The sequence below is a fragment of the Anas platyrhynchos genome, chromosome 1 (genome assembly GCF_047663525.1).
Source record: "Anas platyrhynchos isolate ZD024472 breed Pekin duck chromosome 1, IASCAAS_PekinDuck_T2T, whole genome shotgun sequence".
NCBI classification, from domain to species: Eukaryota; Metazoa; Chordata; class Aves; order Anseriformes; family Anatidae; genus Anas; species Anas platyrhynchos.
In genome coordinates this window covers 191,528,184-191,555,398 of record NC_092587.1, presented here as the reverse complement: position 1 = coordinate 191,555,398, position 27,215 = coordinate 191,528,184, and positions in this window count along the sequence as shown.

Below are 27,215 nucleotides of genomic sequence, written 5' to 3'. Positions count from 1 at the left end.
ACAGTAGATCTCCAGCATTTGCTACTACTGTTTAATTTATAAGACTGTCAACATTAGCCTGCAACAGCAGCCAGAATTTTACCAGAGAAAGGAAAAAGGTTGTCTAAGTTCATGAAATCTTTGGGAAATGAACTAAGGGTTGTTGAAACTATTAGCTTTTTCACATGAAGTTGAATCAAATCAATTCATAACAGAGCCATTTTCTCTCAACAATCTGTAAAGACAGATTAGGCTGACTAATATAGATGAGTCCCTTGTTGTCTGTCCTTCTCCTTCCTATTCCCTCATCAGTAGAAAGGGATATGGAAATGCTTCTTCCCAATGTGATACCCCCAAAAAGAAGAACAGGAGGTAGCATTATGTGCAGGATATGGCAGGAGCAAGTTTTTTCAATTCTTCTATGTTTCCTGCTTCAGTAAATCATGATGGTATCTGGCATGGTTTTATGCCATTCTCTTAGATGGCAAGTCTAGTCTTCTTGGATGTACATTTTCATCAATACTTTAGCAGCCTACATAACATTTCTAGAGAAACTTAGGCAGGAAAAGGTAATTTTAAAAGTAATTTATAACCCAACCTGAAAAAAAGAGACATGAAAATGTATTTCTCTACCCTGGCAGTTCTCTCCCTAAGGTCTCCTCTATTTAATAGAGAACAACGAGTGGTATTTCTGGGACACAGAGATATATGTACTTGACAAATGTGTACTTAATGTGCCTGTAGAGACAAGAATTTGGGGACTGTTAAACAAACATGATTTTTTTTTTTTTTTTTTGTAATAATGAACACAAAGGTATTATCCTTGCTCTCTCTAATTTGAAGCATATCACTCATAATTAAAACAACAGCAAACAAAAACAGCAACAACAGCAACAAAAACAGCAATGACACAGTGCTCCTGACTTGAAAATAATGTGCTACATTTCATCCATAAAGTTAAAAAAAGTGTTTTTAAAAAAAAATTGGAAAAAAAAAATACCTTTAGAAAGAAGGGTACATACTACTTTAAGAATAAAGGATGCTATTCTGTACAACTAACTCAGTTATTTATTGTAAACTGGTTTTGTTTGCAAACATTGTGATTTGTGCTACCTTGCTTCAACAAAACATTGCAAATGATCATCTTTAAAGTGAACATATGTTTAAGAAGCTAAAGCATCACTAACAATGGTAATGTAACAGAGCCCAGAAGAAATAAAGATCATACTGTGTTAGGCTCTGAGCAATATTTTAAAGAAAAGTCTGTATCTGGAAGAGCTTCCAACCTGAGTAGAAACCACAGAATTCTATGGAAGTGAATAGATATAATTTGCAGCCAGAGAGTGAGAGAATTACAGAAACAGAGGACAGCAGAGGTGGGACAGCACCTCTGAAAACAAACTGGTCCAACACCTTACACAAAGCAAGGTCACTGACAGCAGGTTGTGATAAGACAGCCATGTCGAGTTGGACTCTGAATATCTCGAAGGATATTCTCCGCCTTCAGTGTTTGACCATCCTCACAGTAAAAAAAGTTTGTTTGTTTGTTTGTTTGTTCGTTTGTTTGTTTCTTCTTATATTTAAATAGAATTTCTTGCATTTTAACTTGTTCCCAAAGAACAGAATACAGATCTGCCCTAGCAACTTTATTCCATTTTCTAACCTGTTAGGGGAAGGAACTGAGGTTTTGCGGGCAAACAGTTTATGGAAATGGAAACAAAAAATACCAAAAAGGGCATGGTAATGTCATGAAGTTGCATTAAAGGACCTACAAAGCTGAAGAAAGTGGCAGTGAGAGAGAGAGATTGTGCTTTTTAACATCACTGAAAAGCTGGCAGGTGTTTGCTGTGTCCGTAGGTCCACAGCTAGATTGCATTCCTTATAAAAGACAGGGAAATCAGCTTTGCAGTCTTGGAACTGGACAGGGAAGAGGGTCTATATGGGCGCTACCATTTCCTGGAAGGTTATTTCCCTACATTTTTGAGTACTGGAAATGTGAAGAGAGACATTAAAGGGGACAGGCTTTCTTTGATTTAGAGGTCTACCTTCTTCATCAGCTAAAAGCAAAGTCTGTAGCTGGCTGTCCTAAAAATTATTGTTTTTCTAGCCATCTATTTATTGTTTCATGATCTATATTTGCCTCTATCTATACAAAGAAAAAATGTCTCTGTTCTTACAAAACACAAGTGCCTCTGAGAAAAGTAAAGGAGAAGAGTGAAAAAAAAAAAAAAAAAAAAAAAAAAAAAAACCCTGAAAATTAGGAAACACTCTTTTTCACTGTATGAGTGACCTAGCACTGGCACAGGTTTCTCAGAGATTCTGGAGTCTCCTCCCTGGAGATTTTCAAAAGCATCTTGGACATGGTCCTGGGCAGCCTTCTCTGGGTGTCCCTGTTTGAGCAGGGGTTAGACCAGATGGCCTCCAGAGGTCCTTTCCAACTTCATCCATTCTGTGGTTTTGTGAAAAAACTGGCACATGGGAGAATAGACCAACCCCCACCTCGCTACAGACTCCTTGAAGGTACCTGTAGAGAGCAATAAAGTCCCCCCTGAACCTCCTCTTCTCCAGGCTGAACAACCCCAGCTCCCTCAGCCGCTCCTCGTAAGACTTGTTCTCCAGACCCCTCACCAGTTTCATTGCCCTTCTCTGGACATGCTCGAGCACCTCCATGTCCTTCTTGTAGCTAGGGGCCCAAAATTGAACACAGTACTCAAGGTGCGGCCTCACCAGAGCTGAGTACAGGGGGACGATCACCTTCCTGATCCTGCTGGCCACACTGTTTCTTATACAAGCCAGGATGCTGTTGCACCAATGTCACTTGCTGTCCCAGAACTTGTTTCTTCCCCTGGGTATCTGCAAACACATTCTGGCTGGGAGTAGCTGACATGTCTTTGTTTTGTTATTGTTGTTGTTGTTGTGTTTTTGTTTTATTTTGTTTTCTTTGCACACAGAATTGCAGCCTTCTCCTCTTTAGATGTTGTTATTTTAACTCAGTTATTACTTCTCAGTGCATTTACAGATCTGAGGGCTCCTTTGGAAAACCAAGGCCCACACACCATACATGAGCTAACGCAGGGGAGGGAAGGAGGCATTTTGTACTGTTTGTTGCTCTTGGAGACCACAGTAAAGCCTCTTTAATTTCAAGGACTACAGTTCCCTGTCCCTGTGCAACACTGAGTGGCTATGGCTACAGAGAAGTGCTTTGAAGGGGAACCACAATAAATAGGATAGCAAGTCAGACTGGCTCAGATGACTGTAACGGCATCAAAAAGTAGTAGAAGATATCAAAGCAGTTCCAGGACTGGGGAAGCCTGAAGAAACACTTTTAAGAAAAGATGTGCACAGTCACAACAACTCACTTCCAAAGACAAACTGCAACCATTCCTGTCAGTGGGAATTCTGATGTTCATTTGAACTGTCACCAGCTGATCATTAGGCTGCACATCACTAGGCTGCAGACAGCTTTGTGCACTCAAGAAAAACTGATAAAGCCTGAAGAATGCCAGAACCTCTAAGAAATATGCAATAGCAATTTAAGGCTGACCTTGTTCTCTTCGATTTCATGATGATTTCCGATATGATAGGCCAATTTTTTCAATTGTTGCCCTATAAGGATTAGTAAGCATCTTGTTTGCTATGTCTCTTATTAGAAGCACAGCATAAACCCCTCATTCTAATTATGGGTGACTCATTCATGAATGCCTACTTCATTGTTCTAAATGAAAACACACTCTTACAGAGGTAAATGTGATTAGTATCAGAATCTATTTAGAAACAAATTGAACACTGGATGCTCAGAAGTGAACATGGAAGTCAGCTAGCATATTCTACATGAATATGCAAGAACTGTTACTGTTCTGTATATGTCATTTAATTGTTAGAATTGTATTTGACACAAGAAAATACTTTTTGATTTGATAAGATTTTTATTTGAACTGGCAAGACTTGTTCTCAGCTGATTAAATTGCAAAGATTCACAGATAGCAAAGAAGCTGCATTGTTCAGTGCCAGATCAGGATCTCAAACAGCTGTATTTCAGCTAAGTAGCACCACAAGAAATACATGTATAACTTTAAGAGACAATCACTACGCTTAGATACAAAATCACTATCCACCACACAGACAAACTCCATTTCTTACAACAAAACATTTGCCAGTCTTCTGTCTGAGAAGAAAATTACACTGAACATTTTAAAACAGTTTTCCTAAAATGTACCAAATGAGTAATGTCCATAATGGGCCTTTAAAAGATATAGTGTCACACATAGCATCAACACCAGCAAAATCAAATATAGTTCTTTTGAATATTAATTTTCTTTCATCCTTTTTGTATTCCATAGTTTTAATTAATAAATGTATCACTAACCTGTTAATTGGCAAATGAATTCATAATGAATATAACTAAGACAATATCATCCAAGATTTATGACTTTGCACATAGGAAGCAATGTTTCATAGCATATGGAAGACAGATAGAGCTGAGTATGAGAAAGCCAGCAGAGCTGCAAAGACAGACAGATGTAAGTTCTGCTCTATCTATTCAGCACTCCGTAGGGAGCCACTGCAGTGAATGGAGGATGGATTGTGCTTACTGTTTTACAGAGGAGATGTGTTATTCTAGTCTCTCCTAACAGCGATTTCCTCCATTCTAATGTATTCATGCCCCAGCAGAGTTCATTGCTCCAGTTCTCTGTCTGTTAACCAGGAATGCAAGCCCACAGTTCAAAGGCAGAAAGCTCCATCAATTTCAAAGTCTCAGATGAAAGTGAAGGCCAAGAGGACACTGGAAAAAAAAAAAAAAAAAAAAAAAAAAAGTTCACTGAGATAAGTCTAGTTTTATCAAAATCTTGTGTGGAAACATTGAAAATATATTTATTTCATAAAGACAAATGTCTACATGGATACAACTTCTGATTGGTGACCTCCTAACTTATGGTAGAGTGGTTTTCTTTGTTGGTGGTGGTGGTGGTTTTGTTTGTTTGTTTGTTTGTTTGTTTGTTTTCACAGCAGAACAGTAATGACAATGTTATCATTAAGAGTTTGTTGCTAATTCCAGGATCAACTGAATGATTTAATTCTTCTGACACATTATCTGAGATGCACTGACCTGATCAAAACGAAGGGATAGGATTTTTCATCTGGTAGATAACTAAATCATGTCAGCTGCTCCTCATTATACAAAAATACGTATGTTAAGCTGATGGCTGATGCAAGACAGTCACACTTCAGTGTGTGCAACACCAAATTACAGTTGAAGAAATGTCTGCATGACACCCTGGTTTGAATTCTCTGTGGTAAGCAATTCTGTTACTCTCCAGCCATACCTGACATGAAGAAAATAATGCTACTTACAATTAAAAATGTTATATGTATACTGCATTAACATACTAATATGCCCTAGCAAAATATAAGCATACTTAGAAAACGCAAGAAAGCCTTACATTTCAAGTAAGCACAACAGTACAATTTTCATCTCACGTGACAATGATTTTTTCAAAGTTTATCGTGCATACTGAAAGTAATTTGAATGTAGCTGATTTCTACTGAAAGACTATCTCCTTTAAAAAATAATGGCTAGTTTCATCTAAGAAATATACTATTCATTTAATGTGTTAATTACTTTTTGTATCCTGGTAGATTTCATTTCATTTTCACAAACATTTTATACGGTAGCGTGGTTTCTGTGTTGTAATGCATGAGCTTGTCTCCCCCTGGAACAGAGGATTTGTTGCAGACTACTGACCTGAAACTTAATTCAGAGAAGGAGAATGCCAACAGAATCCTAACAAATCCTTAAATATATGTTTTCACTCTTCCCTGCATCTTCATTTTCTGTCTTGGATTCTGAGATTTTTTTTTTCTACAATAAGATTCCTTTCAAAAGACACATCTTTGGTGCTTCCAAGGCATAATACCATTAGCGTAATGCAGTCAGGTCACATTGTTTTCTATATGGCAGTACAATTAAGGCCCTAAGGCATGTCTTGGCCTTTTCCACTGTTGACTACACAATGACTTCCATTTTTGATTTGCCAGTTGTTAATCTTACTTGACTAAAACCACAGCCAGGTTCTCCTGGGTAAGTTAGATTACATTAGTCATTACATTACTCATAGGTTATGTAGTAGTCACCCACCCCGCTGGACAGTAGTTAACTATTACACTGAATTTTTTTAAGAGATTTAAATGATACTATTTGGCAGTCATTTAACTTAGTCATCTGTGGCACAGCTGCTATACACCTTTATGACCTCTTGGTACTTTATATTTTTGAATGTATCCAGAACTAGTGGATAGAAATGCAGTAATGTCATAATGCCATCTACAGGTTTTAAATAGTCCTAGTTTCTCTTGGTGACCTTGTCTTCCATTTTCTACCAAAATACTGAAAGAAGATTTCAATAGAAAAACAGAACACAACAAACGCTTCTAATTGAGCATCAAATCATAAGAAATTGAAATGAAACTCTACACTATGACTCTCCACAAGTTTTCTAGACAGCTTTCTAGTACTCTGCCAGGTATACATGAAGGTATCCTTTCATATAGTATTTATTATCTTAAGCCATGGTCTCAAGGTAGGAAATGAGATAGTGTAAAAACAAAGAATTAATTAGACTGCCCTGAATATTGCATGATAGTGATTTGTCTACAGTGACTGGTACTCCTATAACAAAGATATATCCTGTCCCAAGATCCCAACAAACACCCATCAAATCTTCAAATGCCCAAAAACTGTGGGATGCCCATCACATGTTCTAGAGATCTGGTGGAAGAAGGGAGCTTTTTGTGAACAGTGGTTCACAAAAATGACAACAGATCCCATGGGGTCCCACCACTCTGTCTACCTGTAGTTGTCAATCTCAGTGTATCTTACTGATGCACTGCTCCCATAGCCAAAGATTCAAAGATTCAAAGATTGCCCGGAAGTCCCTATGCCTATTCAACTTTCCTGGTGGTCAGATGACATAGTCTGACAGATCGCATAAACTTCTGAGGGTTAATGTTATCTTAAGACTTACTTTTGCTATTGTGTCAGGTTTGCCATAGTATGGCTTTGAGCAATAATAGACCTTGTAAAAGCTGTCTGATATACTTGCCACTGTTCTGTCAGGTTAAGTAAAAAACAACAACATCAAAACCAATAAATTTCCTTTTTTTTAAAAAAAAAAAAGTTAAAAAAATAGAAACCACAGCACATGTGTTTGAGTTTTCTGGCATGGGCTTATCTAAGACACAAGGGGGAATGTTCTTTCTTGTAAAGTGTCTCTGTTTTCAGGTTTCAGAGGCAGGAAAGTCAGAAAAAGAGGAAACTTCTTGCAATGCCTACATTTCAGCTACTTGTGTTTCCTTTTTTTGGGAACCTGTGAACAACAAATCCAACAACAGCCTTCTTAATGTGAAGTAGAAGAGGAAAAACAAGATTATAAAAGTAAACAAACACCTTATTCACATACTGAGTTCTATACACTTTTCACTGCCTTGCTTCTTCAGTTGTAGTCATAGGAAAAAAATATGTTACACATTCTCCTGGCAAGCTGACATTCTTATTCTTCTCAACCTATGGGTCCCTCCCTCTGGCTTCTGTGTTCCTCAGAAGTAGAGGTTTCAGTGTTCCTCAGAAAGACAGACAGTCATTGAAATTATTATGCACTATATTTAGGGCATAAATACTACATGGGATCTTTTGGAACAAAATTTGACAGGGTTTTGTTCCTAGGTGAGTCCAAAGACAGATCCAGAGTGTGAAACTCCTTTTTATTTGTACAGAAGCATCACATTGAAAAGAGCATAGTAATATTTTCCTAAAAGTACTCTCAGATTTGTTTCAGTCATTAACTAACACAATCAGAATTATTGATCCTTTTCCAACTCCCAAAGACTGCAGGTAGAAAGAAGAGCTGCAACCATATGAAAAGGAAGTGTTTCAAGCTTTTAAATGACACAGCATTTTTTTTAATTAATAATAATTTTAATTTTAAGTCTAGGATTTTCTGTGATCAATAAGAGATTATTTTTAAATACTTTCATTTAATAAATAGAGAAACAACTTGACAACACAGCAGATTGCATTTTTCTATGCATTCTTACGGCAACCCTTCTCAATGAAAAAAAAAAAAGATTTATAAAAGATTTATTATCAGAGATTATTGTACCTTACATTTGTTGTATGCAGCTATTATTTTACTTGGCTTTGATGTTTCGTGAAACTTTTTGAAGCAAAAAATCCGCCGTGACAACATGACATTTTCCATATGCTCCCTTAGCTGTATGAATGAGAAAACCTTGGCTAACCCTAATTAGCATTGGCATTGTTGTTTGTAATCCTTGCACTGCTTTTTATACAGCATTTTTTTTTAGTAATTTATTAGAGCTTTTGAAAGGTTCAGCTTGTTGTGCACAGGACCAAAGCTCAAGCACCATGCTACCAGGGATACTTGACTTTACATTGCTGGGAACAGGTGGTAGTCAAGCTCCCACACCTTGGCTAGTACTCTGTCTTGTAACTAGGTGGAGGTTTTGGCTAGCCTGGGTGCAGATGGACAAGGATTGCCTGTGGGTAAATTTTTTGTTCCACCTGTTTTCTTACAGTGGGAGTAAGGAAGTCTTCTAGAAAGCTGGCTGGTCAGCAGATGGAGGAAATAAAGCTTATATGAATCAGGTTAACATTTTGCCTCCAGCCGCAGGAAGCTGCTTTTCTCTTTTAGCTAAAAAGTCATTGCCAGCAGCCAAAGAAAAATTTAATCTCCTACAGATTAAATGCAGTTAGGCCCAACGCCTAACTTTTTTAAAGGTTACTGCTCACAGTAAAGGACTAAATATCTAATCTCAGCGTGTAATCTAGGGATCTGGTATGGCATAACCAGCATACCAAACAACACACCTGACATACTGGGCAGGAATTTGTTGTAGAGCTATCCAGTGCAAAGTGCTGCACTGAGGACTGTTCTTGTCACCTCAGACACCCTGAAATTCAGGGTTTAACATCATTTCAGAAAGCAGGCACCTCTTTTGGTTAATGGGAGAAATTATACACCAGAGAGTCATATTGACACCCAGAGAGACTTTAACTGGCTGAAGAAATGGGCTGACAGGAGCCATATAAAGCTCAAAAAGGAGAAGGACAAAATCCCTCACCTGGGGAGGAGCAACATCAGGTACCAATATAAGCTGGAAGGTAGAACACCGTTAGCCCTCATTGCACGGATGTTGTCCACCTAGACCCCCAAATCCTTCCCTGTGGAGCAGCTTTCCAGCCAGCTGATCCCAGCCTTTCCTGGTGCCTGTGGACATTCCTCACCAAGGGACAGGACTTGATATTTCCCTGTATTGAATTTCATAAGGTTCTTTCCAGCCCATTTCTCTAGCTTTTTGAGGTCCTTTGAATGGCAGCACACCCATTTGGTGTGTAAGATATGTTCCCTTGTTCCCTTCTGTCGTGGTTTCATCTAGGATAGAGTTACTTTTCCTCTTAGTAGTTGGTAAGGTCCTGTGTTTTGGATTTAGGATGAGAATAATGTTAATAAGATACTGCTGTTTTAATTGTTGCAGAGCAGTGCTCACACAGAGTCAACAACTTTTCAGCTTCTTGTGCTGTCCTGCCAGCAAAGTATCTGGGGGTACCTGGATGTTCAGTCTGGAGAAGAGAAGGCTCTGGGGAGACCTTATTTCATGTTTTCAGAACTTAAAGGGGGCTTATAAAAAAGATGAAGAACAACTATGGGGACATAGTGATAGGGTAACGGGGAATGGTTTTAAGCTACAAGAGGGAAGATTTAAACTAGATGTTAGGAGGAAATTCTTCACTGTAGTGAAGCACTGGAACAGTCTGCCCAGAGAAGCTGTGGATGCCCCATCCCTGGAAGTGTTCAGTGCCAGGTTGGATGGAGCTTTGAGCAACCTGATATAGTGGAATGTGTCCCTTCCCTTAGCAGGGGTGATATTTAGGGTTCCATCTAACCCAAGCTATTCTATGAGTCTATGATTCTGTGTTAGTGTTTGAAATTCTCAGGGATTCTGGACAAGTATTGAGTAACTAAGCCGATTATTGCATATGTTGGTTTTAGGCCAAGTGCTTTGTCATTAAAATTCAGAACCATTGAAGTAATATGAAAACAAACCCACAAAATATATGGAGAAAAAGATAAAAGGAGATCAGCAATAGAAAGAGCTCCTACTGGGATTTTATTTTCCATCTCTTTTCCTTATTTTTCAAATTTAACTTTCAAAATAGCTAATGACTTTTTTTTTTTCTTTTGTTTGTTTTTTTTTAGCCATCTATAAACAGGAAACGCCAAAATTTAGGCAAAAATATTTCTTGACAATATTGGCTACTGCTATCCTCTCAATTTCCAACCATTTTTTCCTCTTATCCACTGTCTGACTACTTGTTCACATATCTCTTCTCATTTGAACATAGCTTTTTTCAGTTTCTTTTAGATCATATATTTCCTTTCTAAACAGTATTAGAAAGTTGAGAAATAGCTTTTACTTGATCTAAAAAGAATTCAGGTAGAACAAGATCAATTATTTTTTTCTTTTCCTGGATGTAAAGTTTGTGCATAGGGGAATTATCTTTTCACTCCTTTTCACTTCATATCTGTACTCAAGCTGGTATAACAGATACCGAACCTAACATTTGCTTCTAATCACTGATACAACATTTTATTAAAGAGATTTGTAACATTCTTTGTGAACAATTTTGTGGTTTTACTATAAGCCAGTGATTTAGTCATCTGTTCCTGATTGTTTATAGATTACTGTTGTTCTGTGTATAAGAAAATGTGCTTGTCTGTTTGGATATATTTACATCATAGTCACAGCTACTGCAGATAGGCTTCAAAGGACTTTTGATAACCATATAGCTGTGACAGTATAATTTTGGCATAAGTTGCTATTTCTGATAAAAGTTGAGAAGTAACCTTTGGCTGATTACTTCTTATTCAGTAAGAGTAATTCATTAAGTATCTGTACTATTAGTATCCATATGGGCATTTCAAGACATCTCTTGATGCTTCTGGACATGTATTTTATTTATTTATTTATTTATTTGGTATCAATTCTGTGAATCACTTGTAATCAAGTAGTCCCCTCCAATTATTTTTGTCTGAGGTTAAAAAAGTACTCCTTTAGAGTCTCTTTCTAGTAAGCATTTGAGTCTTTTTGTTCTCTTCTGCTTAATAACTTTTATTTGTGTTCAAAGAAGAAACTCTCCCTATTCTTTCATGCATATATGCTACATAGGCACAGTTCCTGAGAGCTTTTCAGATCTGAAACACATCCTTCAGCTAAATTCAACTTCCTGGGTAAAGGGCTGAAATTGTAGTTATCTCCTCAAACTTTAGGTATAAAAATAAACTTAGTCCCCTTTGGGCATTTTTCTTCCTCCCTTTTATTTATTTATATATTTTGTTCTGTTCCTAAATAAGGAAGATTTGAATAGCATAGAGGAGCTGTACACTGTTTAAAATAATTTGAAGCAAGCATTTTTGCAAGTAGAATTGTGTCCTTCTGAACACGTGAATATTTTGGAATACCATGTGGGATTCCAGAGGGAAGACATGATCCAGGCATGCAGCAGAATTTCCCCTGCAGCCTGTGGAGGGGCCCCTCGTGGAGCAGGCTGTCCCCCTGCAGCCCATGGGTCCCCCATGGAGCAGATCTCCACGCTGCAGCCCATGGAGCAGCCCCCGGTGGAGCAGGTGGATGTGGCCTGGAGGAGGCTGCTGCCCATGGAGAGCCCTCGCAGGAGCAGGCCCCGGGCCGGAGCTGCAGCCTGTGGAGAGGAGCCCACGCAGGAGCAGGGGGTCTGGGGTGAGCTGCCGCCCACCCGTGGGGGACCCGTGCTGGAGCAGTTTGCTCCTGGGGGATGGACCCCGTGGGACGAAGCCGTGTGGGAACAGTTCCTGAAGAGCTGCAGCCTGTGGGCAGCCCCTGCAGGCTCAGTTCGGGAAGGATGGCATCCCGTGGGAGGGACCCGAGTGGGAGCAGGGGCAGTGAGTGACCATGAGTGGTGGAGACAAAGTGCTGTAGACTGACTGCAAGCTCCATTCCCCTGTTCTCCTGTGCTGTTTGGGGGGAGGAAGTAGTGCAGAGTGGATGGGGAAAAGTGTTTTTAATTTATCTTTGCTTCTCACTTCTCTAGGTTGTTAGTAAAAAGTAATTTTTTCTAATCTCCCTATGCTCAGTCTGTTTTGCCTATGATGATAGTTGTTACATGATCTCCCTGTCCTCATCTCAAACCTTGAGCCTTTCTCATCATATTTTCTCCCCCTTTCTCTTTGAGGAGGGGGAGTGACAGAGTGGTTGTGGAGGAGCTCATCTGCCCAGCTGGGTAAAACCAATGCAGTAGGTTTAAAAGCAAAGTTTTGCATGGCATTCAACAAGAGCAAGTGCCAGGCCCTGCACTTCAGTCACAACAACCCCATTCTTGGGAAAGAGTGGCTGGAAGGTTGGCCAAAAGAGTAAGGTGTGGAGGTGCTGGTCAACAGCTGGTTGAATATGAGCCAGAAGTATATTAAGGTGGCCAAGAAGGCCAGTAGCACCCTGGCTTGTATCGTCAGGACTAGGGAAGTGATTGTCCTCTTGTACACAGCATTGGTGAGACAGCACCTCAAATAATGTATTCCATTTTGGTCCTATTATAGTGAGAGTATAGGAAGGATTTTAAATTACTCAAGGGTGTCCAGAGAAGATCTAAAAAGCTTTTGAAGGGACTAGAATACAAGAGTTATTAGGAATGACTAAGGGAACTGAGATTTAGTCTTGAGACAAGGAGGCTGAAGAGAACTCATCGCTCTCTACAGTTACTTGAAAGGAGGTTGCAGCAAGGTGGGTGTCCATCTCCTTTCTTAGGTGACAAATGATAGAACATGAGGAAGTGGTCTCAAGTTGCACCAGTGACTGAATTTTTGGAAAAGATTTCTTTATGGATATGGTGACCAAGCATTGGAACAGGCTGCCCAGGCATCCTGTATCAGGAATAGTGTAGAAAGCACGACCAGGGAGGTGGTCGTCTCCTTGCACTCAGCTATGGTGAGGCCGCACCTCAAGTACTGTGTTCATCTTTGGGCCCCTCAGTACAAGAAGGACATCAAGGCCCTGGAAGATGTCCAGAGAAGGGCTATGAAGCTGGTGAAGGGCCTGGAACACAAATCCTGTGAAGAGTAGCTGAGGGAACTGGGGTTGTTTAATCTGGAGAAGGGGAGGCTCAGGGGAGACCTTATTGCTCTCTACAACTACCTGAAAGGAAGATGTGGGGAGCTGGGGGTCAGCCTCTTCTCACAGATAACTAGCGATAGGACTAAAGGGAATGGCCTCAAGTTGCACCAGGGGAGGTTTACGTTGGAAATTAGGAGATATTTATTCTCAGAAAGAGTAGTCAGGCATTGGAACAGGTTGCCCAGGAAGATGGGGGAGTCACCATCCCTAGGGGTGTTCAAGGAAAGGTTGGACGTGTTACTTAGGGACATAGTTTAGTGGTGATATTGGTGGTAGAGTGATGGTTGACCAGATGATCTTGGAGGTGTTTTCTAACCTTTATGATTCTACAATTTTATGATTCTATGATGGAGTCTCCAACCCTAGAGGTATTTAAGAGATGTGTAAACATGGCACTAAGATACATGGTTTAGTGATGGGACTTGGAAAGTCAAGCTGATAGTTGGACTTGATGATCTTGAGGGTCTTTTCCAGTCTAAATGATTCTATGATTCTATAGTCAATTATGAGTTAATTTACTATTTGAGCTCACTGTGACATAAATTATTGCCAAATTATTGCCAGGCTTTTATACTTCAGTCCTGAAATGATTCCTCCAAAGTTGTTTTTTTTTTTTTTTTTTGCATTATGACAATAGCTTTTTTTAGTTACAGCATCACCTTCCTACAGTATCTTTCATGGTAAAATTATTGTACAGTTCTACTTTGCAGGAAATATGTCTAGGCTTGAAACTCAGTGCTTTCAGAAAGCAGTACAATACTCATCTCATGTACTGATTTTTCACTGAATACAAAATCTGAAAATATTAACCTTAAGTGACTAGACAAGATTTTATTTTTCTATGGGTCCCCTCTCTGAAAAGGTTCTCATAGCTGTCACCATGTAACTTAGAAATGGCAATTTAAATCAGAGCTTAATTAGGATTGCTGCCATTAAAAGTGAAATAAATGCAGTCTCTGTGATTTTTTCTAGGAACATGCTAGTGCTTTTGACTTTAAGTTACATGAACTATGCCTAGACACTAGAGCTCTATTGATTCACAAAGCAAATAACTATGAATAAACAAATTATTACTACTGTTCCAGACAACAACATTTTCATTACAAGCTTTTAGAAAAAATATATATTTTGCATGTGCAAGCATGCTTCATATAATTTCATTTATTCTGTGAATAAATGAGAGAAACAGGGAACACAAAGGAAATCTTATTTTTTCTTTAATTAAAGGTACTGAAAAACCCACACAAGCAGTTTACAATGTATGGCAAAGTGGAGGGGCCAAGTTCTCCTTTGTCCTATACACCTTGTCCATTTCTGCCCTTAAAGCACTTTTCCTTTACAAATACAGAGAAAAGATTTTGGCAGCTATTTAATTTACTTTCAGTAACACTCATCCGTCTTTAAGAAAGAGTGATTCTATGTTGGTAGTATCAATGATACGGTGTGGAGGAGGAAGAAAGAGAAAAACTTTCAGTATCAGAGAGGAAGAAAATGTGTGAAGCCTAAAATCTCTCAGTAAATGTATATAAAAAAATTCTTGAGCAATAGGAAAGAATGAACACATGGGATTGAGATGAAAGTATATCAGACTCCCTTGTCAGACTGCAGTGTATATCACAGAGACAATGGAAAAAGATGTGCCGGGAGCTGATCATTCTTCAACAGACTTGGCATCTATATAATTTTATTATTTGTAATATTTTCATTTTATTAATAAAGGTATCCTTTTGGGTCTGCCCTTCATTGGAATATTTTGGGATATTTTATTTTGTCTGAACATGATTAAAGAGGCTTAGTTCAGCTCATGGACATGAAAGATGACTGGGCAGACTGCCTTGTTCTGTGCCCCCCATTACTTGTGATCAACGTGATGTTAGCTGAATCTGATTAGGGTTTATTTCATGTCTAGCTGTCATGATGCCAAAACCAGTTGTGTTCAGTCAGAGGTACCTGAGCACACACCATCTGCAGTCAGCTCTCTGAAATGAGTTAGAGCTGTAATTGACTTGGGTGTTATAGCAGATATACCCATGGTCTTTTTAAATCATTCCACTCTAACTCTGTGCAAACCAGCAGCAAAGTCACTGACATAAAGCCCTTATCACAGAAAATCCACAATGGCCATTTATTTATTGTTAGGCATATCTGCTGGGATAGAGATATTTGGTTCTTCATTTTGAAGGTAGTCACTTAATTTTTCTTGGCTTTATCTTCCAGAAGTATGCCCTTGGCTCAGGAACCAGTAGCAAAAGGTAAGTCACATGTCCTCATGCAATTTATACCAAGTCAGAAGACATTTCCCAGCCCTGTCCCACTCCACCTTATGTCTGTACTATCATTTAGAAGCAGACACAGACTCATCAGTCCACTTCACAGTGATGACAAGATGTGTTCATAATTACCATGACATTAAGTTTGGTGTTTTGTTAAGTACAGCAAAGTAGTTTTTGATTTTAGAATCATAGAACAAAAATGGTTTGGATTGGATGGGTTCTTAAAGACCACCTGGTTCCAACCCCCCTGCCAAGGGAAGGGACACCTCCCACCAGACCAGGTTGCCCAAAGCCTCATCCAGCCTGGCCTTGAACACTTCCAGGGATGGGGCATCCATAGCTTCTTTGGGCAACCTCTGCCAGGACCTCACTACCCTCTGAGTGAAGAATTTTCTCCGAACATCTAATCTAAATCTCCCCTCTTGTAGTTTAAAGTCATTACTCCTTGTCCTGTCATGACACCCCCTATCAAAGAGTGCCTCCCCAGCTTTCCTGTAGGCCCCTTTATGTACTGGAAAGCCACTGTAAAGTCTCCACAGAACCTTTTCTTCTCCAGGCTGAACAATCCCAACTCCCTCCCCTGTCTTCACAGGAGAGGTGCTCCAGCCCTTTGATAAACTTCATGGCCCTCCTCTGGATTTGATCTAATACTTCCATGTCCTTCTTATGCTGGAGGTCCAAGAGCTGAACTCCAGCTGGGGTCTCACAGAAGTGGAGAAGATGGGGAATATAAGCAGGCTATGCATGCATTATACCAAACGCTGAGAAGGGTCTAGTTATTTTCTCTCAAGGATAAGTTGGCTCAAGAATATGTGACATTTCCTTCTTAGTCTCTAACAGACAAAGTTCATTCCATTATAGGCACAGATTCAGGAGAGAGAAAAAAATGCTTTTGAATATGCTTAGCTTGGTTTTCAAGCATGTGGCTGAATTTATTCATGTATTTCACTAACATATATTTCATTAGTAGTTTATGATTTCTACCATGCCTGCAGGTCAGCTATGGTTAAATTTAATCCCTTTTCCCTGTCTGCAGTACTGTCCTTTTTCCCCAGTGCTAGGTGGGCACAGTCCCAATCTTCATCAGAGTGAATCCCATGGTACCATTGACACAAGAGCCTCTGTGCTGAATCAAACTGCAAACAGAATTCTCTTACCACATCCAATTCTTCCAACCATTTTCCTCACAAATGGCAGATGCTTGCTCAGGCTATAACACATTCTACATTCAGTCATGCCTATCCAGAGGGTCTTATTCTTCAGCCAAGGGAATAATCATGACACATATGTTTATAAACTTTTCTAAATCAGACCAATAGTTTTCAATACCAATATATCTATGACTAAGATGAAATCTGTATGCCTGTATCTGGTTATATTTATTTAGGAATTAATTATATCAGTAGAACAGTACAAACTCCCAGTTAATCACAACAAGGTATTTAGCTCTTTTTTTTTTCTTTTTTTTTTTTTTTTTCATGTATGCAATACTGTATTATCTATAATTTTAGACTCCAGAGAAAGTAAAGTGAGTAAAAATATGACAGCTATTTGCTTTGACACAAGAGGGATTAAAACCCAGGGGTAATTCTCCATCCCTAACTGAATTATTTGCTGTAGTTTCTATTCTGCTACTTTTCATTTCATATGCAGTATGCCAGAAGGACTCTGTCTTTATTTATTATTGCTGTCATAATTAGCTACTGAAATGGAATTAAGTGGGCCCACATATTACTTAGTCTTGCATAAAAAGAAAATATAGACAAAACCCACCCAAACTAATAGTCAGAGGATGTGAGGATGTTAGGAGACTTCTTTTTTTTTTTTTTTTTTTTTTTTTCTTTTGTCACGGACAGGGAGAGCAAAGGTATAAAAGACGTTATTCCAATGCTGTGTTGGTATTCTTAGACATTTGGAAGAAGTGTATCACTGAGGTTGCAGGAGGATATGGATGATATTACTGAGTATATGTGTTTATTATTGCAATCCCAAGACAATTTGTCTATATTGTAAAACGTTAAATGAAACTGCAGTATAAATTTTATAACTGGATCATTTAGTAACACAAACTTGACAGAAGTAAGAGTAGATATTCAGCCTGATGGAAGCATGTACTGTAAGTCTTATGAATCTATTTGATTCCTTCATTACTGGAAGTAACAGAGGATTTGTAATAATGTGAAAGCCATGTGCATTTTTAGCCAAGTACCCTGCTGTTTACAGCTGGTATTTGAACATTTAAAGGATGGTCACTAAGAATATTCTCAATATGGCCCTCAAAGTGAACTAGAGATTGACTGGAATTGTCTTCTTAATTTTCTTAATAAGGAAGGGGAAAATTGTAAGGTGGTATATGATTAAGGGCTTTCATCACATCTCCTGTTATTTCATTAGGGTGGGGTCAGTCGAGGAATGTAAGAAAAGTTACTTACAACAAATATTAGCTTTAAAGATACTAAAAGGTGTTTGACAATTCATATGAAATTCATTTCCATCAAAATCTTTAATAGTTTAAATGTTCCATGGCAACTATCTTTCCTCTTTTTCTTTTCCTCTTCAGGTTACCCAGTTACCTGTTTCTTTGCATCTTAAAAGCACCTTTCAAGTATCTATATCTTAAAGTGCACTGAACTTCCATGACATTGATTAATGTGATTAAGTTTTAGTTAAAAGAAGTAAGACCCTTTCTATCATGGGAACTGAATTGTGTTTCTTGTTTCCTTTCTTTCTTTCTCAAGCACCAGACACAAAAAAAAAGTTCAATAATGGATTTTATTCAAAAAGAATTCAAGAGAGAATGAACTGCTGACATTTCTCTTGCTTACAGTAAGGAGAAGATGATTGAACTTAAAGCTGCAGTTTATCCACATGGAGAATACCAGATACTTACATTAATTTAGTTCTGTAAATTAGTCATAAGAAGTGGTTGTGTTATTTTTCTTTCCTTTTCCTAGTGAGAAATGTATTCCACATTTTCTCACTAGGAAAAGTTGTAAGGTAAAGAAAAAAAAAAAAAGTTGATGTAGGGGATATATTCATTAATACCATGTTAGAACACCCATACCTTCCTCAGCAGCTTGAAGTAACATTAATGGGTTATATGGGTTATCTATACGATGAATGATTTCCTGCATTCCAGCCCTGGCAAATATTGAAAGCAAGGATAGCACATGTGTAGAAATGTGTGTGCATGACAACGTGCATGTTCTTGTGTGCTGCTACCATTTTCAAACAAGCTGTCAGAAATAAGTGGCATAGTTCAGTAAATACCTCAGAGAAGACCATTTTTATAAGACTTGGTGTGACCCCCTGCCTCTGCCCAATATCAGATGCAGGGTGGAACATGACTACAGAGGATAAGGAAAAGGCAGATGTTCTTAACACCTTCTTTGCATCAGTCTTTACTAGCCAGACCACTTATCCTTGGGGTACTCATCCTCCCAACCTGGAAGTGTGGTACAAGGAGCAGAAGAACCCTCCCCCCCAGTTCAGGTGGAAAACAGGTAGAGACCTGCTGCTTCACCTGGTCTGTCACAAGCCCATGGGGCCAGACAGAACCAGAATGGGTTGCCCAGGGAGGTGGGGAAGTCACCGTCCCTGGGGGTGTTCAAGGAAAGGTTGGACCTGGTGCTTAGGGACGTGGTTTAGTGGGTCACATTGGTGGTAGGGGTATGGTTGGACCAAATGATCTTGGAGGTATTTTCCAACCTTAATGATTTTATGATTTTCTATGATATAAAGAGTACTGGCATTTGAATGAAGGAGAAATATAAAGGACATTCATTGTTTTCTAGTTGTTCTTTGTGTATATATAAATATATTACAATGAAATATTTTTATTTATTTATTTATTTATTTTTAGCAGTTACCTATTTACTCTGAAAAGAAAAAAATGCAATGCCATTCAAAGAAAATGAGAGAATGAGAAAGCAACTGCAGAGATGCTACAAAAGCAGCGGTAGCAAAAGTGGGCACAGAAAACTAGCAGCCTTCCAAAATTATCCAATGAAAGGATATATTTGGAGGAAATACTGTTTTCTCCCACCATCATGTTTGGGCAAAACAAGCAATGGTTCTGTGTCTTAGTGCTCTGTTTGGATGCAGACACACAGCAACCAATTTTTCAAGCAGTTCTGAATGTATGACACCTTAGTCAACCAGTTCTAAACCTGCTCATTAATTTTAATGATGCTGACTTCCCTTCTAAAACATTGTGACACATATAGTTGGAAAACAAACAAACAAACAAATAAAAAACATATAAGAGTTAGGTATTGTATTATTTTATTAAAGACCAAATTTTTTTTCCTTGCAAATCATTGTCATGAATGAAAAGTTAATGATTTAAGGCTGGTACTTCAGGTGCTAGGTAGCTGAAGTGAAGTGAATATTTTTATCCAATGTTTGACAGATTTCTGTTTCAGGTACATGTTTACTTAATGATAATGAATTAGATAAATTTTTCAGTGTAATGTAGAAGTTTAAGAGACAACTAAAAATTTATATATATATTTTTTATATACAGTTTGAATTTCATACTTTGCTGTTCCATTCACATCACTGACATCACCCGGAAGTGCATGATACTAGGTTGTCAATCTGGATCATCCATCCTTAGCAAAAGCCTTTTATTTTCACATAAGTTGCATTTGGTACCAGATGTAAAAGCAACCCCCCAAAAGTATTTCTTTCTTCACAGGAGACATAAAAGGGACAATGCTCCTGCTCTTCTGTTCCCCTGAATCCTGGGTCATGACACTTCTGTTTCACTACTCTCTCTTTTAAAGCCTGTTTAGCTTTCCTCCTGCAGTGTTGCTAGCAGACTTTGACATTCATATAAGGAATATAATCCCTGGTTTCCTTCCATGTTCCTCATCCCCCCTAGGTGAGCAACCTTTCTCTTGTTTCAGCTGTGTTTGTGTAAGGCATTTTCTTGTTGTCAGTCTTGGGTTTTAGTTAGGTTTTAAAGGGATAGATGTGAAATACACACCAAGCTAAGGCAGCAGCTGAGGAACAGGTGCTGAAGGAATAGGAATGTCTATTGAGGCATGAAGGAAGAGGCTGTGCCAAAAGTCAAAACACGTTCTTCTTACCATGTGTTCTGACCAAAACAAGTAAGTTCTTCATATCGTGCATCTCAGACAGCAGCTGCTGGGAAGTCGATGCTCCAGCTATAGAAATTGCTTGGAAGAAACAGAAAGCAGGCTGAGGAGCAGTGCTGCCATGAGCCAGGAGCTGTGGCCAAGTCTATCCACAGAAAGAAAGAGACTGCTGAGAGGAATCTGAAATAAGGGGAATATCCTTGCTACAGTACTCCTCTTGATGATGAATCTCCTCAGCAGGAAGCTGAGGAGAATGTGAACAGATAGCCCTTTCTCAACCTTTTTTCCACCTTGCCATGCCTTCTTTCGGCTACCAACTCTACTGAAGCAATTCCAAGATGGTCTGCTCTGCTCTGGCATGATCCCTCTCTGAAAAAAGATTGAGGAAATCTTGATTCATTTCTTAGGATCAACTTTGGCATCACTAGTTAAAAATCATCACAGTTCAGGCAGTTTTGCAGTCAGAAGGTGCTGAAAAATGGATGACATGAAGGATCTGGCAGCTTGCATGAAATTCTTCAGAAAACATAAATCAGTCCCTTCTGTTCACTGTGAGAAGCTAAATCCATTTCACTACAGCAAGAAAGGTGATTTTCTGGTGGGCAAAGAACAAATCTGTTGTATAACCACATTGCCTCCAGCTCCATTACTCAGGAACTGATTTTGCTGCTCTCTAGAAGAAGATGAAGCCTGTCTCTTCTTCCATTAGGTAGCACCCTATTCACCTATGGCTCATCCCATACTGCCTTCAAATCCTATCTGATCCCTGCCCCCAGCAGTTCAAGTCAAAGCTTTAGTCCCCAGCCATGACTGTAGGAGTAAATTGGAGGTAGCCAGGTGAAACCTATTTGGAGGAGACCTCTCCCTTTCCTCACAGCCAACAGAGTGGGGCCATTAACTAATCTAGGGTTGAAATCGTCCTCCCTGAAATGATAGTGCAGACACAACAGTCAAACAATCAGAACTGAGGAGAATCTATTTGCAGTTTCTCTATGTTGGAAGACACCTGCGTTAATACAGAACCAGGGCTGCTAGGCTAATTTTGAACTTCAGCTCTGTCTGATTAATGGGCTAAGTCAAAACTAACTCCAAAATAGTTAGGCACTGCATGACAAAATGTACCAATCAAGTTACTCTTTCCACTAGGACAAGAGCAAAAGATTTTAGATTAGTGCTTTATTTACATTGTTACCTGAAGACATATTATTCAGGTGAAGCTCTATCATCTGCAGTGTTGTCCATATAAAAACGTAATTATGAACTTTTTTGCACTACCAGACTGTTTGGCTGCATACGCTTTACCTGCCTCCCCATTTCCTCCCTCTCCCTTCTCCCTTCTCCTCCCTTCCCCCTCCCCCCCCCAAAGCGGTTCATTAGATCATTACTTGAAAAGGCCCTTAATTACATTTAGTGATGGAGATATGATGATTTTGTAAAATGAATAATGAGACTGCACAGCAACACAAATAAAAAAAAAAAAAAAGTGACTCAGACAAAACACTCTGAATGTCCCACATTCTCTGGGAAGTCAACATATAAATTAATAATTCATCCATTTTGCTCACCAATATCTTTTTTTTTTTTTTTTTTTTTTTTTTAATGGCATGCAAGATACCATCATGTTTCTAGCATCTTTCTAAACAAATCCTGGAGGTCTAAATCTGCAGATGGATATGGCAAGTGGAGATTTTAGAGGCACAAGAACATCAGTTGCTCAGTTATTCATTTTATTTTTTCTAAATAAATTCCTTCAGCAAGGTCAGTCTTGACAAGTGGATTGTTTTATTTTTAGATGAGTTTACTAAACAGATTTAAATGCAATGTTTTAAAAGTGCCTGAGGGTGTGATTCTTATCTCTGCCACTGTGTGTTTAGTACCAATGGGAATATTTTTTTGATAGGCCATGCTGTAAAAACAGAGTAGGAATTTGGAGGTAGAGGGAATGATAGGCAAGCTGGTTTACACATTGTATATTTTAATATCATAGCTATCATTGGACAATTTTATTTTTGTTCTAAAAATTGGACATTTTAGCCTCACACTATTGGGAACAAAGATATACACTGAGAACAATAAGGAAAAAACTTGCCAAAAAGTTTCATGCTTTCAGTCATGTAAGCTTACTCAGATAGGCAAATGTGAAATTCATTTGTATGCAGAATAACAATATCTGTTTTTGCACAGTTTTATTTATGTAATTATAATGATTAAGATCCTCAAAATATTTTCGCCAATGTATCTGTAGTGAGTAAACTGATAACAAACAAACAAACAAACAAAAAAGGTTGTCCAATAATTCTTCCTGAAAAAACGTGCATGTTCCATATGAAACACTGTGTCAGGCAGGATGAAATCTTAGTCTCAAAATGAGGTTTATGTAAACCAAGATGAATGCACATTAAGTGTTTTATGTTTTCTGGATGACAATACCCTTTTCTTTAAACTGCAGTTTCCAGACAAGGAGTCACGGGAGCTGCACGTGCTTGTGCTCCACTTCTGTTCACACAGCAGGCAGTGACAGTTCTGCTGTATTACAGCATGGTGTCCAAAATGGATGCGAGCCTAATAGGAACTGGTAATTAAACATGATTAATCAGACACATAATCCTCCACTGTGGACTCTATGAAGCTATAAACAGGATAATGTTCATTGTCATAACGGGGTCTTCATGAAATGCAGCTCTCAGTGCTGTTGGGGTGTCGTGACATTCCCCACTGTTGCTCAGGTGAGCATGTGGCAGCTGCCCATCTGCTCTTCCTCTAATCTGCCCAGCTACCCAGGCACACCTAGGTAGCTCCAGAATTGGAAAACCCACAGATTTCCAATAAATTAGACTTTAGTCACACATATACTTGCAGCTATACCAAATTTATGTACAATATATAGCCTCAACAGCATAGCCTTAACAGGTAGGTAGAATATGTTTTCACCTGATATGCAATAGAGTTGTTGAGGTGGTTAGAACTTCACAGTAACCTGAACAGTGTTATTTATTTTAAGGTTAAACTGCTTCCAATACTTGAACTGCTTTGCTCAGATGTAGCTTGGATCTCTATGAATATGTTATGAGCATGTTGTGTAGATGCAACCTGAGGAGTGGAAGGCTAAGCTAGGACTTGAACAGCTGAAGGAGGAAACACTGAGAATAGAGAAATGGAATTATGGTCTACTGGGACTGGTCAAATCTCTGGGAGATTTCAGCAGAATCAAGATGTGGATCACCGACAAGGGAAAAATCTTGTCACAGGGACTCATAAAATTATTAGTGCTGCCACAGTCTAGGAAAAAGACTTCATTAGAGCTCAGCCTCACAAAGAATGTTCCCTGCTGCTGTGTAGTAAGGCTTTTACTAAAGTTATTAATTTCTTATAATACATATATGTTTTTCACTGAACACTTCTATACTATACTTCGTATACACATAAGTATTTAAAGAAATACAGGAATGTATTTTATTTCCTTGAGAGGACATTTGTCTTGAAATCTGCTGCCTGAAGTATTGTAAGTCAGATATTCAGGCTCCATGGTGAACTGCAGGTCTCAACACTTTACAAAAAATCATATCACAATCATCACTGCTTAGCATCATGAAAGTCACTGCTGCATTTTGTTTCTGTGTGGTAGATTGGATTAAATATTCCAATAGTATTTTTCCTATATCTTTATATTTCAAGCTTAGTGTCCTCAGCTTCTGTATGTAAAGAGTTGGACCTGAGAGTACTCCAGTTGTTAAACAATGCACATGTTGACAATTCTGCCCTTAAGTTGACTTGGGGGATGTTCATATATCACACAGTTACTACAGCTGATGAAATGAGTTTTGCTGAGTCAATGGCGTCTTACTCATCAAGAACTGACATGAAACAAAACCTGAAAGGTCTGGCACAGCAGAGGAAGTAATTGTAAATAAAGGGAAGAAAATTGGGAAAAGGAATGTGCAGGCAAAATGATTATGGAGGGAAATTTCACACAGAGGGTACAGGTCAGATTCAGTTCTGACACATAAATTAGACATTAGTTATATTATACTGATATATTATATGTATTTATTAAAACAGTAATCTTTTCACCAGAAAACTTTGTCAAACTGTATTTGAATTAATTTTCAGAAAGAAACATTTAGAGAAGGAGGGATATTTTAATGAGAGGACAGGTGGAAAGGAAAAATATTTTTCTTTAATGAGAGAAACATTATCAGAAATTTCTCATCATGTGTTAAACAGATATACCTAAGATTTTAAAGTTCTGCCAATAGAGATCCACCAAGTTTCAGAGTAGGAGATTTAACTTTTCCTATAGAGATTTTATATAGATAGATAAAATCTTTTAAAGGATGCATAAATAAATGAATATATAACATTATATATGTTAAATATAAAAATTATATATGTTAAATATAAAAATCTACCTATAGATCCATATATGAACAAAGATATAGGTGATATAAAGATATACATGTACAGATACTGATAAATAAATATTGATAAATATTTACTGATACATTGATATAAATAAATAAATAGAATCTCTTTAAAATACAGTCAAAATCTAAGGCAGATTGCTTTCACAAGGATATTCATGGCATCAATGCATAGACAAAAGCAGTACTTTCTTTCAGCCTGAACCTTTTCATAATTCACCTTTAAATCATCCTGCACTGATTACAGAAGAAATGGCATAAAAGACACCAAAATAAAAAGTAATTAAAAGAGCATATATTCAAGGGTCTTGCTTTCTAATTGCAGTGTGCCTTAAAGCCAAAGGAGTACTTCCACTAGCATAAGCCGGAAGACATTTTTTCATCCTTAGCAATCCAGACTCAGGGCTCTAAGTTGGTACTCTGCATTGTGGCACTACTGTAGATATATATACTGAAGGGATTGCTAATATTAAAATCAACCAGACACTTGTATGTACTCTTCTTACAGTGACAGTGCTTTCAACTGACTACACTTAGCACGTGTGCATGTGTAGAGCCAATTTATTATGTTATTTTGTTATTTTCTCTGAAGAATATGAATGCTTGTAGTCAGGGAAAGAAAAAATAAATATATATATATATATATATATATATTAATTTGACCATATATAAAATTCAGCCACAAATGATAACACTTAATAATCATTGGGGCTTTTTTTTTTTTTTTCTCTCTGCACATTTATGAGACAAGTTAAATCTTTTCTAAAATACCAGGAGGCACTAGGAAAATGCAACAAGAAGGGCTTCTACAAGTACTTCAGTGATAAAAGGAAGAGTAGGGGAGATGTGGTCTGGGAAAATGTGGTCTCTCTTCTGCATGAAACAGAAGACTTGGTTACCTGGAACAGTGAAAAGGTCAAGGTACTGAACGACTTCTTTGCCACATTCTTTACCAGCAAGACTGGCTTTCAGGAAACCCAGGTCCCAGAGGCCAGTCTGAACATCTGCAGCAAAGAAAATGTACCTTTGGTAGAAGAGGATCAGATGAGGGAACACTTGAGCAAACTGGATATTCACAAGTCCATCGGCCCTGATGGAATTAATCTATAAGTGCTGAAAAAGCTGGCAGGTGTGATTGCAGAGCCACTCTATAATCTCTGTTTGACTAAGCCAACTAGTAGAAGTTCCTAAATACTGGAGGAAAGCAAAAGTCACTCCTGTCTTCAGGAAGGGCAAGAAGAAGGACCCAGAGAACTACAAGCTGGTCAGCCTCACCTCAGTCCCTGGGGAGGTGATGGAACAGCTCACCGTGGAAACCATTTCTAGGCACATGAAGGAGAAAAAAATCATCAGGAGAATTCAGCATGGAATCACCAAAGGGAAGTCACATCTGACCAACCTGATAAGCTTTTACAATGAAATACCCAGCCTGATTGATGAGGGGAGAGCAGTGGATATTGTTTTCCTGGACTTTAGGACCTTTGACACTGTCCCCTATAAGATCTTCATAGAGAAACTGTAGAATTTTTTCAACTGCCTGGATGAGCAGACAGGTGGATCAAAAGCTGCCTGAACAGCGGGATCCAGACAGTACTGGACAATGATATAAACCTAGTTGGAGGCCAATAATATGAGAAATATCCCAATAATTTTCTAAGGTGGGGTATCTTATGAAGCTATTTTATTTATTTATTTATTTATTTCCTCACCAAATTGAACATGAGACAGCAATGTATCCTTGCTGCTTAGAAGGCTGGCATTATTCTTGGTTGCATTAGACAAAGTATCACCAGTAGGTCAAGGGTGGTGATCCTTCCCCTCTACTCAGAGCTGGTGAGGCCAAACCCAGCGTACCATGTCCAACTATGGGTCCCTCACTATGAGAGGGACATGGACATAATGGAAAGAGTCCAGAAGAGGGCCACCAAGAAGATTAAGGGACTGGAGCACCTCTTCTGTGAGGACAGGCTGAGAGTACTGGGATTTTTTAGCTTGGACAAGAGGGGATTCTTGTGGGGATCCCATTAATGTCTATGGAGCCAAGTTCTTTTCAGTGATGCCCAGTGCCAGGACAGGAGGCAATCAGTACAAACTTGAACACAAGGTTCTGTCTAAACACCAGCAAGCACCTATCCTTTTTTGTGTGGGTGACAGAGCACTGGCACAGACTGCCCAGAGAGGTTATTGAATCTCCCTCCCTAGAGATCTTCAAAAGCTGC